Consider the following 10421-nt stretch of genomic DNA (forward strand, 5'->3'; position numbering starts at 1 on the left):
TATGTATCCCTCTTCTCTAATTTCATTTATCATCTCCATTTCCATTGTTTCATTTCTGATACTGTGTTGCATAATGATTGGATATCTGAATGGAATTCATTCCTGAGTTCTTGAATATTTTTCTGTACCTCCATGAGCATGTTTATGATTTTTATTTTGAAATCTCTTTCAGGAAGATTTATGAGATTGGTTTCATTTGACTCTTAAGTGTATTTATTATTTTGCTTTGAAACAGGTTCCTTTGAAGTTTCATATAATTGTATGTGGCACCCTCTCGTGCCCATAAACTCTACTCTCTGGAGCTGCTCAGTCCCTGGAGCAATGTCAGCAGGTCCCAGGGGAGCGGTTTTGGTGCCTGGCGGGGTGGGAAAGAGCTGTTTCCTGCTTTCAGGATGCTATGCCTGTCTCCACTGCCAGAACCAGTGAGCCGAGCACACAGGTATAAGCCTCTGTGCTTTGCGTTTTTAGCTGCTGTAGGTGGGGCTTCCCTCTGGCTGGCCTAATGCTAGTGCAGGGTTTGCCAGTTTGCAAGCCAGGTGCAGGCTGGCTGGGAGGAAGGTGCACCAGGCTGTGTATCATAGAGGGGAGCCTTGGCGCTGCATAGCCAGCCAGGGGGCTGGAGCGCCTGAAGATTGTGAAAGTTCTCAACCTGCTGGGCAGAGTGCACCCAATTTTGTCTACCTGTCCTTTCTCCTGAGCAGTAAGCTCTGTGCAACCCCTGCCCCGTTAGCAGCCCTCTTGCTGTTAGGAAGTCTCTCAGACTGCCTGCATTTCTTTTGTCCCAGAGCAGCCAGATATGGGTTCATTTTCCACAAGCGGCTGGAATCTCAGTCTCTCCAGGTATTCTGCCTAACTTATCATTCCAACCCCCCTAATCACCAGAGCACCATGCAATGTAGGTTTGTGCCCTCCAGAGCTAGGTGTTTAGCAGTCCCAGGCCTCCACTCCCTCCCTAGTCCGTTTCTCTTCCTCCCATCAGTGAGGTGGGGTGGGGGAAGGGCTTGGGTCCTGCTGGGCCATGGCCTTGGTACATTACCCTGTTCCATGAGTTCTATTCTTTTCTCCAGGTGCATGCAGTGTGGCACAGCCCTTTTTCCTGTTGCTCTTTCAGGATTAGTTGTATTAATTATATTTTCGTATTATATGCGGTTTTAGCAGGAGGCCTTGTCTCACCTCTCATGCTGCCATCTTTTTCAAGGGAGCTCAACATGTATTTATTTTTGATGGACCAGTATTTTTTCAAGTTTCTGTTTTAATTTCTAATATGGAAATAACACTAGATATTATCCACATAAATATAAGTTCTTTGAAGTCCTCAATGGCTTTTTTTTTCTTTTCTTTTGTAGATTATTTTTTTATTGAAGGGTAGTTGACACACAGTATTACATTAGATTAGTTTCAGGTGTACAACATAGTGATTCAACATTTATATACATGATAATTCTAGGTACCAGCTATCACCCTACCAAGCTGTTACAATATCTTGACTATATTCCTTATGCTATACATTATATCCCGGTTACTTATTTATTTTACCATTGGAAGTGTGTACCTTTTTTTTTTTTCTTTTGTGAGGGCATCTCTCATATTTATTGATCAAATGGTTGTTAACAACAATAAAATTCTGTATAGGGGAGTCAATGCTCAATGCACAATCATTAATCCACACCAAGCCTAATTTTAGTCAGCCTCCAATCTTCTGAAGCATAACAAACAAGTTCTTACATGGAGAACAAATTCTTACAAAGTGAATAAGTTACATGGTGAACAGTACAAGGGCAGTCATCACAGAAACTTTCGGTTTTGCTAATGCATAATGAACTATAAACAGTTCAAATATGAATACTCATTTGATTTTTATACTTGATTTATATGTGGATACCACATTTCTCTTTATTATTATTATTTTTAATAAAATGCTGAAGTGGTAGGTAGATACAAGATAAAAGTAGAAAACATAGTTTAGTGTTGTAAGGGAGCAAATGAAGACGAACAGGTGTGTGCCTGTAGACTATGTGTTAATCCAAGCTAGACAAGGGCAATAAAACATCCACGTATGCAGAAGATTTCTCTCAGAACAGGGGGGTGAGGTTCTAAGCCTCACCTCTGTTGATCCCCAATTTCTAACCTGATGACCTCCCTGCGACTCTGCCTGTCTTAGGTTGTTCCTCCCTTGAGGAATCTTATGCGTCTCTGGCTAACCAGTCATCTTCCGGGGCCATACAGGGAAATGTAAAGTTGGTAAGTGAGAGAGAAGCCTTATTTTTTGAAATGGTTAGCTTTTTATTTCTTTGCATATTTATGCCCTGTAGCTTCTATGCCCAGCATTTCTCTTGAGTTATCTTTACCACTTGAAAGAATTATGATACTCGGTAAATTTGATATGAGGCACGAATTCTATTTAAGGGTTGTAATTAGGAAGGAAGAAGAAAAGCTATAGAAGTAGCAGGCGGCAGAAAACCTGGGAAGATTGATTATTTCTTTGACATATCTTCTTGTAGAGTAACTTCAGCATGTATAGGTTTTAAGCTACTACTTAAATTGCGCACACACATTAACATAATAGGAGTATAGTCACATAACCAAAGCATATCTGTAATTACCAGCCATCTCCAGTGAAACTAAGAAAACCAGTGAGGCACCTTAGGCATTTGTGAAAACTCATCTATGATATTGTGGATATTGTCCAACTGAACTTGGACAGTCTGAGAGAGATCAGACAAATTAAAACAACCCATTCCTGGGGACTGTTCACATCCCATATGTTCTTTTAACAGTAAATAGTCTGTAGTTGTAAGATTTTGGATTGCTACAATTTGCACTTCTCCTAATTCTTGGTTGAGTTCCAACAGTATAGATCCAGTCAAATTTGTTGTTTTACTGTATGCACAGGCCAGCTTAGATATCTCCTTCATTCCCATGGGAAGTCCAGGAGCTGGTGGGATGAGTGCATCTACAGCTGTAGCAGTGCGTGGATCTTTGGTGGGATCTTTTGATGATCATCTTCTGGCATGAGTCTTCCAGAGAGTGCTGATGTTGGAAGTTCTTTTTCATATCGTATCTTAGTTCATTTTCGGGGTAGCCCAATTAGGCTTTGATCCTCTGTATAAACACAAACAGACCCTTTGCCTACACTTTTATATGCCCTTTATACTCTTGTGTAGAACTCGTTGGAGGTTACCACACAGGAACTGCCCTTTTTTTTTTTTTGCTTTGTTTTTGGTATCAATAATCCACACTTACATGACGAATATTATGTTTACTAGGCTCTCCCCTATACCAGGTCTCCCCTATAAACCCCTTTACAGTCACTGTCCATCAGCATAGCAAAATGTTGTAGAATCACTACTTGCCTTCTCTGTGTTGTACAGCCCTCCCTTTTCTCCTACCCCCCCATGTATGTTAATCTTAATACCCCCCTACTTCTCCCCCCCCTTATCCCTCCCTACCCACCCATCCTCCCCAGTCCCTTTCCCTTTGGTACCTGTTAGTCCATTCTTGAGTTCTGTGATTCTGCTGCTGTTTTGTTCCTTCAGTTTTTCCTTTGTTCTTATATTCCACAGATAAGTGAAATCATTTGGTATTTCTCTTTCTCCGCTTGGCTTGTTTCACTGAGCATAATACCCTCCAGCTCCATCCATGTTGCTGCAAATTATTGGATTTGCCCTTTTCTTATGGCTGAGTAGTATTCCATTGTGTATATGTACCACATCTTCTTTATCCATTCATCTATCGATGGACATTTAGGTTGCTTCCATTTCTTGGCTATTGTAAATAGTGCTGCGATAAACATAGGGGTGCACTGATCTTTCTCATACTTGATAGCTGCATTCTTGGGTAAATTCCTAGGAGTGCAATTCCTGGGTCAAATGGTAAGTCTGTTTTGAGCATTTTGATGTACCTCCATACTGCTTTCCACAATGGTTGAACTAACTTACATTCCCACCAGCAGTGTAGGAGGGTTCCCCTTTCTCCACAGCCTCGCCAACATTTGTTGTTGTTTGTCTTTTGGATGGCAGCCATCCTTACTGGTGTGAGGTGATACCTCATTGTAGTTTTAATTTACATTTCTCTGATAATTAGCGATGTGGAGCATCTTTTCATGTGTCTCTTGGCCATCTGTATTTCTTTTTTGGAGAACTGTCTGTTCAGTTCCTCTGCCCATTTTTTAATTGGGTTATTTGTTTTTTGTTTGTTGAGGCGTGTGAGCTCTTTATATATTTTGGACGTCAAGCCTTTATCGGATGTGTCATTTTCAAATATATTCTCCCATACCGTAGGGTTCCTTTTTGTTCTATTGATGGTGTCTTTTGCTGTATAGAAGCTTTTCAGCTTAATATAGTCCCATTTACTCATTTTTTGCTGTTGTTTTCTTTGCCCGGGGAGATATGTTCAAGAAGAGGTCACTCATGTTTATGTCTAAGAGGTTTGTGCCTATGTTTTCTTCCAAGAGTTTAATGGTTTCATGACTTACATTCAGGTCTTTGATCCATTTTGAGTTTACTTTTGTATATGGGGTTAGACAATGGTCCAGTTTCATTCTCCTACATGTAGCTGTCCAGTTTTGCCAGCACCATCTGTTGGAGAGACTGTCATTTTGCCATTGTATGTCCATGGCTCCTTTATCAAATATTAATTGACCATATATGTCTGGGTTAATGTCTGGATTCTCTAGTCTGTTCCATTGGTCTGTGGCTCTGCTCTTGTGCCAGTACCAAATTGTCTTGATTACTATGGCTTTATAGTAGATCTTGAAGTTGGGGAGTGAGATCCCCCCTACTTTATTCTTCTTTCTCAGGATTGCTTTGGCTATTCGGGGTGTTTGGTGTTTCCATATGAATTTTTGAATTATTTGTTCCAGTTCATTGAAGAATGTTGCTGGTAGTTTCATAGGGATTGCATCAAATCTGCATATTGCTTTGGGCAGGATGGCCATTTTGACAATATTAATTCTTCCTAGCCACAAGCATGGGATGAGTTTCCATCTGTTAGTGTCCCCTTTAATTTCTCTTAAGAGTGACTTGTAGTTTTCAGAGTATAAGTCTTTCACTTCTTTGGTTAGATTTATTCCTAGGTATTTTATTTTTTTTGATGCAATTGTGAATGGAGTTGTTTTCCTGATTTCTCTTTCTGTTGGTTCATTGTTAGTATATAGGAAAGCCACATATTTCTGTATGTTGATTTTGTACCCTGGAACTTTGCTGTATTCCTATATCAGTTCTAGTAGTTTTGGGGTGGAGTCTTTAGGGTTTTTTATGTACAGTATCATGTCATCTGCAAATAGTGACAGTTTAACTTCTTCTTTACCAATCTGGAATCCTTTGTATTTCTGTTTTGTCTGATTGCCGTGGCTAGGACCTCCAGTACTATGTTAAATAACAGTGGAGAGAGTGGGCATCCCTGTCTAGTTCCCGATCTCAGAGGAAATGCTTTCAGCTTCTCGCTATTCAATATAATGTTGGTTGTCGGTTTATCATAGATGGCCTTTATTATGTTGAGGTACTTGCCCTCTATTCCCATTTTGCTGAGAGTTTTTATCATGAATGGATGTTGAACTTTGTCAAATGATTTTTCAGAATCTATGGAGATGATTATGTGGTTTTTGTCTTTCTTTTTGTTGATGTGGTGGATGATGTTGATGGACCTTCGAATGTTGTACCATCCTTGCATCCCTGGGATGAATCCCACTTGGTCATGGTGTATGATCCTTTTGATGTATTTTTGAATTTGGTTTGCTAATATTTTGTTGAGTATTTTTGCATCTACGTTCATCAAGGATATTAGTCTGTAGTTTTCTTTTTTGGTGGGGTCTTTGCCTGGTTTTGGTATTAGGGTGATGTTAGCTTCATAGAATGAGTTTGGGAGTATCCCCTCCTCCTCTATTTTTTGGAAAACTTTAAGGAGAATGGGTATTATGTCTTCCCTGTATGTCTGATAAAATTCTGAGGTAAATCCATCTGGCCCGGGAGTTTTGTTCTTTGGTAGTTTTTTGATTACCGCTTCAATTTCATTGCTGGTAATTGGTCTGTTTAGATTTTCTGTTTCTTTCTGGGTCAATCTTGGAAGGTTGTATTTTTCTAGGAAGTTGTCCATTTCTCCTAGGTTTCCCAGCTTGTTAGCATATAGGTTTTCATAGTATTCTCCAATAATTCTTTGCATTTCCGTGGGGTCCGTCGTGATTTTTCCTTTCTCGTTTCTGATACTGTTGATTTGTGTTGACTCTCTTTTCTTCTTAATAAGTCTGGCTAGAGGCTTATCTATTTTGTTTATTTTCTCGAAGAACCAGCTCTTGGTTTCATTGATTTTTGCTATTGTTTTATTCTTCTCAATTTTATTTATTTCTTCTCTGATCTTTATTATGCCCCTCCTTCTGCTGACCTTAGGCCTCATCTGTTCTTCTTTTTTCAATTTCGATAATTGTGACATTAGACCATTCATTTGGAATTGCTCTTCTTTTTTAAAATATGCTTGGATTGCTATATACTTTACTCTTAAGACTGCTTTTGCTGTGTCCCACAGAAGTTGGGGCTTAGTGTTGTTGTTGTCATTTGTTTCCATATATTGCTGGACCTCCATTTTGATTTGGTCATTGATCCATTGATTATTTAGGAGCGTGTTGTTAAGCCTCCATGTGTTTGTGAGCCTCTTTTCTTTCTTTGTACAGTTTATTTCTAGTTTTATGCCTTTGTCGTCTGAAAAGTTGGTTGGTAGGATTTCAATCTTTTGGAATTTTCTGAGGCTCTTTTTGTGGCCTAGTATGTGGTCTATTCTGGAGAATGTTCCATGTGCACTTGAGAAGAATGTATATCCCGCTGCTTTTGGATGTAGAGTTCTATAGATGTCTATTAGGTCCATCTGCTCTACTGTGTTGTTCAGTGCTTCCGTGTCCTTACTTATTTTCTGCCCGGTGGATCTATCCTTTGGGGTGAGTGGTGTGTTGAAGTCTCCTAGAATGAATGCATTGCAGTCTATTTCCCCCTTTAGTTCTGTTAGTATTTGTTTCACATATGCCGGTGCTCCTGTGTTGGGTGCATATATATTTAGAATGGTTATATCCTCTTGTTGGACTGACCCCTTTATCATTATGTAATGTCCTTCTTTATCTCTTGTTACTTTCTTTGTTTTGAAGTCTATTTTGTCTGATATTAGTACTGCAACCCCTGCTTTCTTCTCGCTGTTGTTTGCTTGAAATGTTTTTCCATCCCTTGACTTTTAGTCTGTACATGTCTTTGGGTTTGAGGTGAGTTTCTTGTAAGCAGCATATAGATGGGTCTTGCTTTTTTATCCATTCTATTACTCTGTGTCTTTTGATTGGTGCATTCAGCCCATTAACATTTAGGGTGACTATTGAAAGATATGTACTTATTGCCATTGCAGGCTTTAAATTCGTGGTTACCAAAGGTTCAAGGTTAGCCTCTTTAGTATCTTACTGCCTAACTTAGCTCGCTTATTGGGCTGTTATATACACTGCCTGGAGATTCTTTTCTTCTCTCCCTTCTTATTCCTCCTCCTCGATTCTTCATATGTTGGGTGTTTTGTGCTGTGCTCTTTCTAGGAGTGCTCCCATCTAGAGCAGTCCCTGTGAGATGTACTGTAGAGGTGGTTTGTGGGAAGCAAATTCCCTCAGCTTTTGTTTGTCTGGGAATTGTTTAATCCCACCGTCATATTTGAATGATAGTCGTGCTGGATATAGTATCCTTGGTTCAAGGCCCTTCTGTTTCATTGTATTAAATATATCATGCCATTCTCTTCTGGCCTGTAGGGTTTCTGTCGAGAAGTCTGATGTTAGCCTGATGGGTTTTCCTTTATAGGTGACCTTTTTCCCTCTAGCTGCCTTTAAAACTCTTTCCTTGTCCTTGATCTTTGCCATTTTAATTATTATGTGTCTTGATGTTGTCCTCCTTGGATCCTTTCTGTTGGGGGTTCTGTGTATTTCCGTGGTCTGTTCGATTATTTCCTCCCCCAGTTTGGGGAAGTTTTCAGCAATTATTTCTTCTAAGATACTTTCCATCTCTTTTCCTGTCTCTTCTTCTTCTGGAACCCCTATAATATGGATATTGTTCCTTTTGGATTGGTCACACAGTTCTCTTAACATTGTTTCATTCCTGGAGATCCTTTTGTCTCTCTCTATGTCAGCTTCTATGCGTTCCTGTTCTCTGGTTGCAATTCCATCAGTGGCCTCTTGCATCCTATCCATTCTGCTTATAAACCCTTCCAGAGTTTGTTTCATTTCTGTGATCTCCTTTCTGGCATCTGTGATCTCCCTCCGGACTTCATCCCATTTCTCTTGCGTATTTCTCTGCATCTCTGTCAGCATGTTTATGATTCTTATTTTGAATTCTTTTTTAGGAAGACTGGTTAGATCTGTCTCCTTCTCTGGTGTTGTCTCTGTGATCTTTGTCTGCCTGTAGTTTTGCCTTTTCATGGTGATAGGAATAGTTTGCAGAGCTGGGACGAGTGACGGCTGGAAGAACTTCCTTTCTTGTTGGTTTGTGGCCCTCCTCTCCTGGGAGAACAGCGACCTCTAGTGGCTTGTGCTGCGCAGCTGTGCGCAGCAGGGTTTCTGCTTCCTGCCCGGCTGCTATGGAGTTAATCTCCGCTGTTGCTGTGGGCGTGGCCTGGCTTGAGCAGCTACTCCAAAGTGGTGGAGTCGCGTTGGAGCAGGAGCGGCTGGGAGGCTATTTATCTCCGTAAGGGGCCTCCCTGCTCCCTGCAGCCCAGGGGTTAGGGTGCCCAGAGATCCCGGATTCCCTACCTCTGGATTAAGTGACCCGCCCTGCCCCTTTAAGACTTCCAAAAAGCACCCACCAAAACAAAACAATGACCACCAAAAAAAAAAAAAAAAATTTTTTTTAATTAAAAAAAAAAAAGGTGGCCGTTCGTTTTTCTTTATTCTCCAGCGCCAGCCTCAGGCATCTTCTCACCGGTCTTGCTGCCCTGTTTCCCTAGTATTGGAGTCCCTATCCCTTTAAGACTTCCAAAAAGTACTCGCCAAAACTAAACAGCAAAAAAAAAAAAAGTGGTCACTCGCTTTTCTGGTGTCCTCTGGCGCCAGGCCTCCGGTGCCTGCTCACTGTTCTTGCTGCCCTGTTTCCCTAGTATCCAGGGCCCCCTGGGCACGTACTGTGTCTGCTCTCTGGCCCGGATGTCTGGGGCTGGGTGTTCAGCAGTTCTGGGCTCCGTCTCCCTCCTGCTCTGCCTATTCTTCTCCCTCCGAGAGTCGGGGGGATGGGCGCTCGGCTCCTGCCGGGCCGGGGCTTGTATCTTACCCCCTTCGCGAGGTGCTGGGTTCTGTCAGGTGCAGATGTGGTCTGGATATTGTCCTGTGTCCTCTGGTCTTTATTCTAGGAAGGGTTGTCTTTGTTATATTTTCATAGATATATGTGGTTTTGGGAGGAGATTTCCACTGCTCTACTCACGCTGCCATCTTCTGCCCCTCTCCTCAATGGCTTTTGAAGCTGTAAAGGATTCTTGAGACAAAAGAGTTTGAGAATTGCTGCTCTAAATGTGGTTTACGGAAATATAGGGGAACAGAGGTATGTGTTAGCCTTACAGGGAACAAAATCCAGGATTTGGGAAACTTTACAGGCAAATAACCATTTTTCCAACAAATCAATTCCAAGGGGGAAAAAAGATGGGGAAGGGAAAACAGATTAAAAGGAATTTAAGACTCATATCAAATAGAAACGCAGTGTGCAAATCTTATTTGGAATCTGTTTCAAGAGCAAATCAACTATAAAAATATTTGAGACAATCAAGGATATTTGATCTCTGGGTATCTGATCAGGAACTACTGCAAAAGTTTTTAGTGCATTTTGTGGGTTTTGGGGGGGACCCTTTTAGAGATGCATGTGAAATATCTGTAGATTAAACAATTTGGGGATTGGGGGAGGCAGGGAATAGGGTAGAAACACAGATGAAGTAAGAGGGCCAGGAATAGATCATTGTTAAAACTGGGTTGTGAGTACCATGGGCATTCATTATAATATTTGTGGGCAGGTAATTTATAAACTAATGCATTATAGTACAAAACATATGATGATCAAACTATTTACAAAACCCAGCAGTGAGCTGTCTGGCCTGATGTGGATTGGAAGACTGATGAAAAAAGAAATTATGCCTGAGAAAGGTTTGAAAGACAGCGGAGAACCTTGTAGACCAGAATGGGAAGGGCATTCCAGAGAACAGCATGTACACAATATACAGAATATGGCAATGAGACAGCATGGAATGTTTGGGAAAATTGAAGCAGTGTGGTTTATAAAGAGAAGAAAGTGCAAAAAGTCAAGTGTCCAGAAATAAGGCAGGCGAAGCAGGTAGAAAAGAAAGGAAAATAAATATTTGAAACAATGGTTGAGAATTTCCCCAAATTAATGCCAGACACCAAACCACAGATCTAGGAAGCTCAGAAAACACAAAGT

Source organism: Manis pentadactyla, chromosome 9 (genome assembly GCF_030020395.1).
Source record: "Manis pentadactyla isolate mManPen7 chromosome 9, mManPen7.hap1, whole genome shotgun sequence".
Classification (NCBI taxonomy): Eukaryota; Metazoa; Chordata; class Mammalia; order Pholidota; family Manidae; genus Manis; species Manis pentadactyla.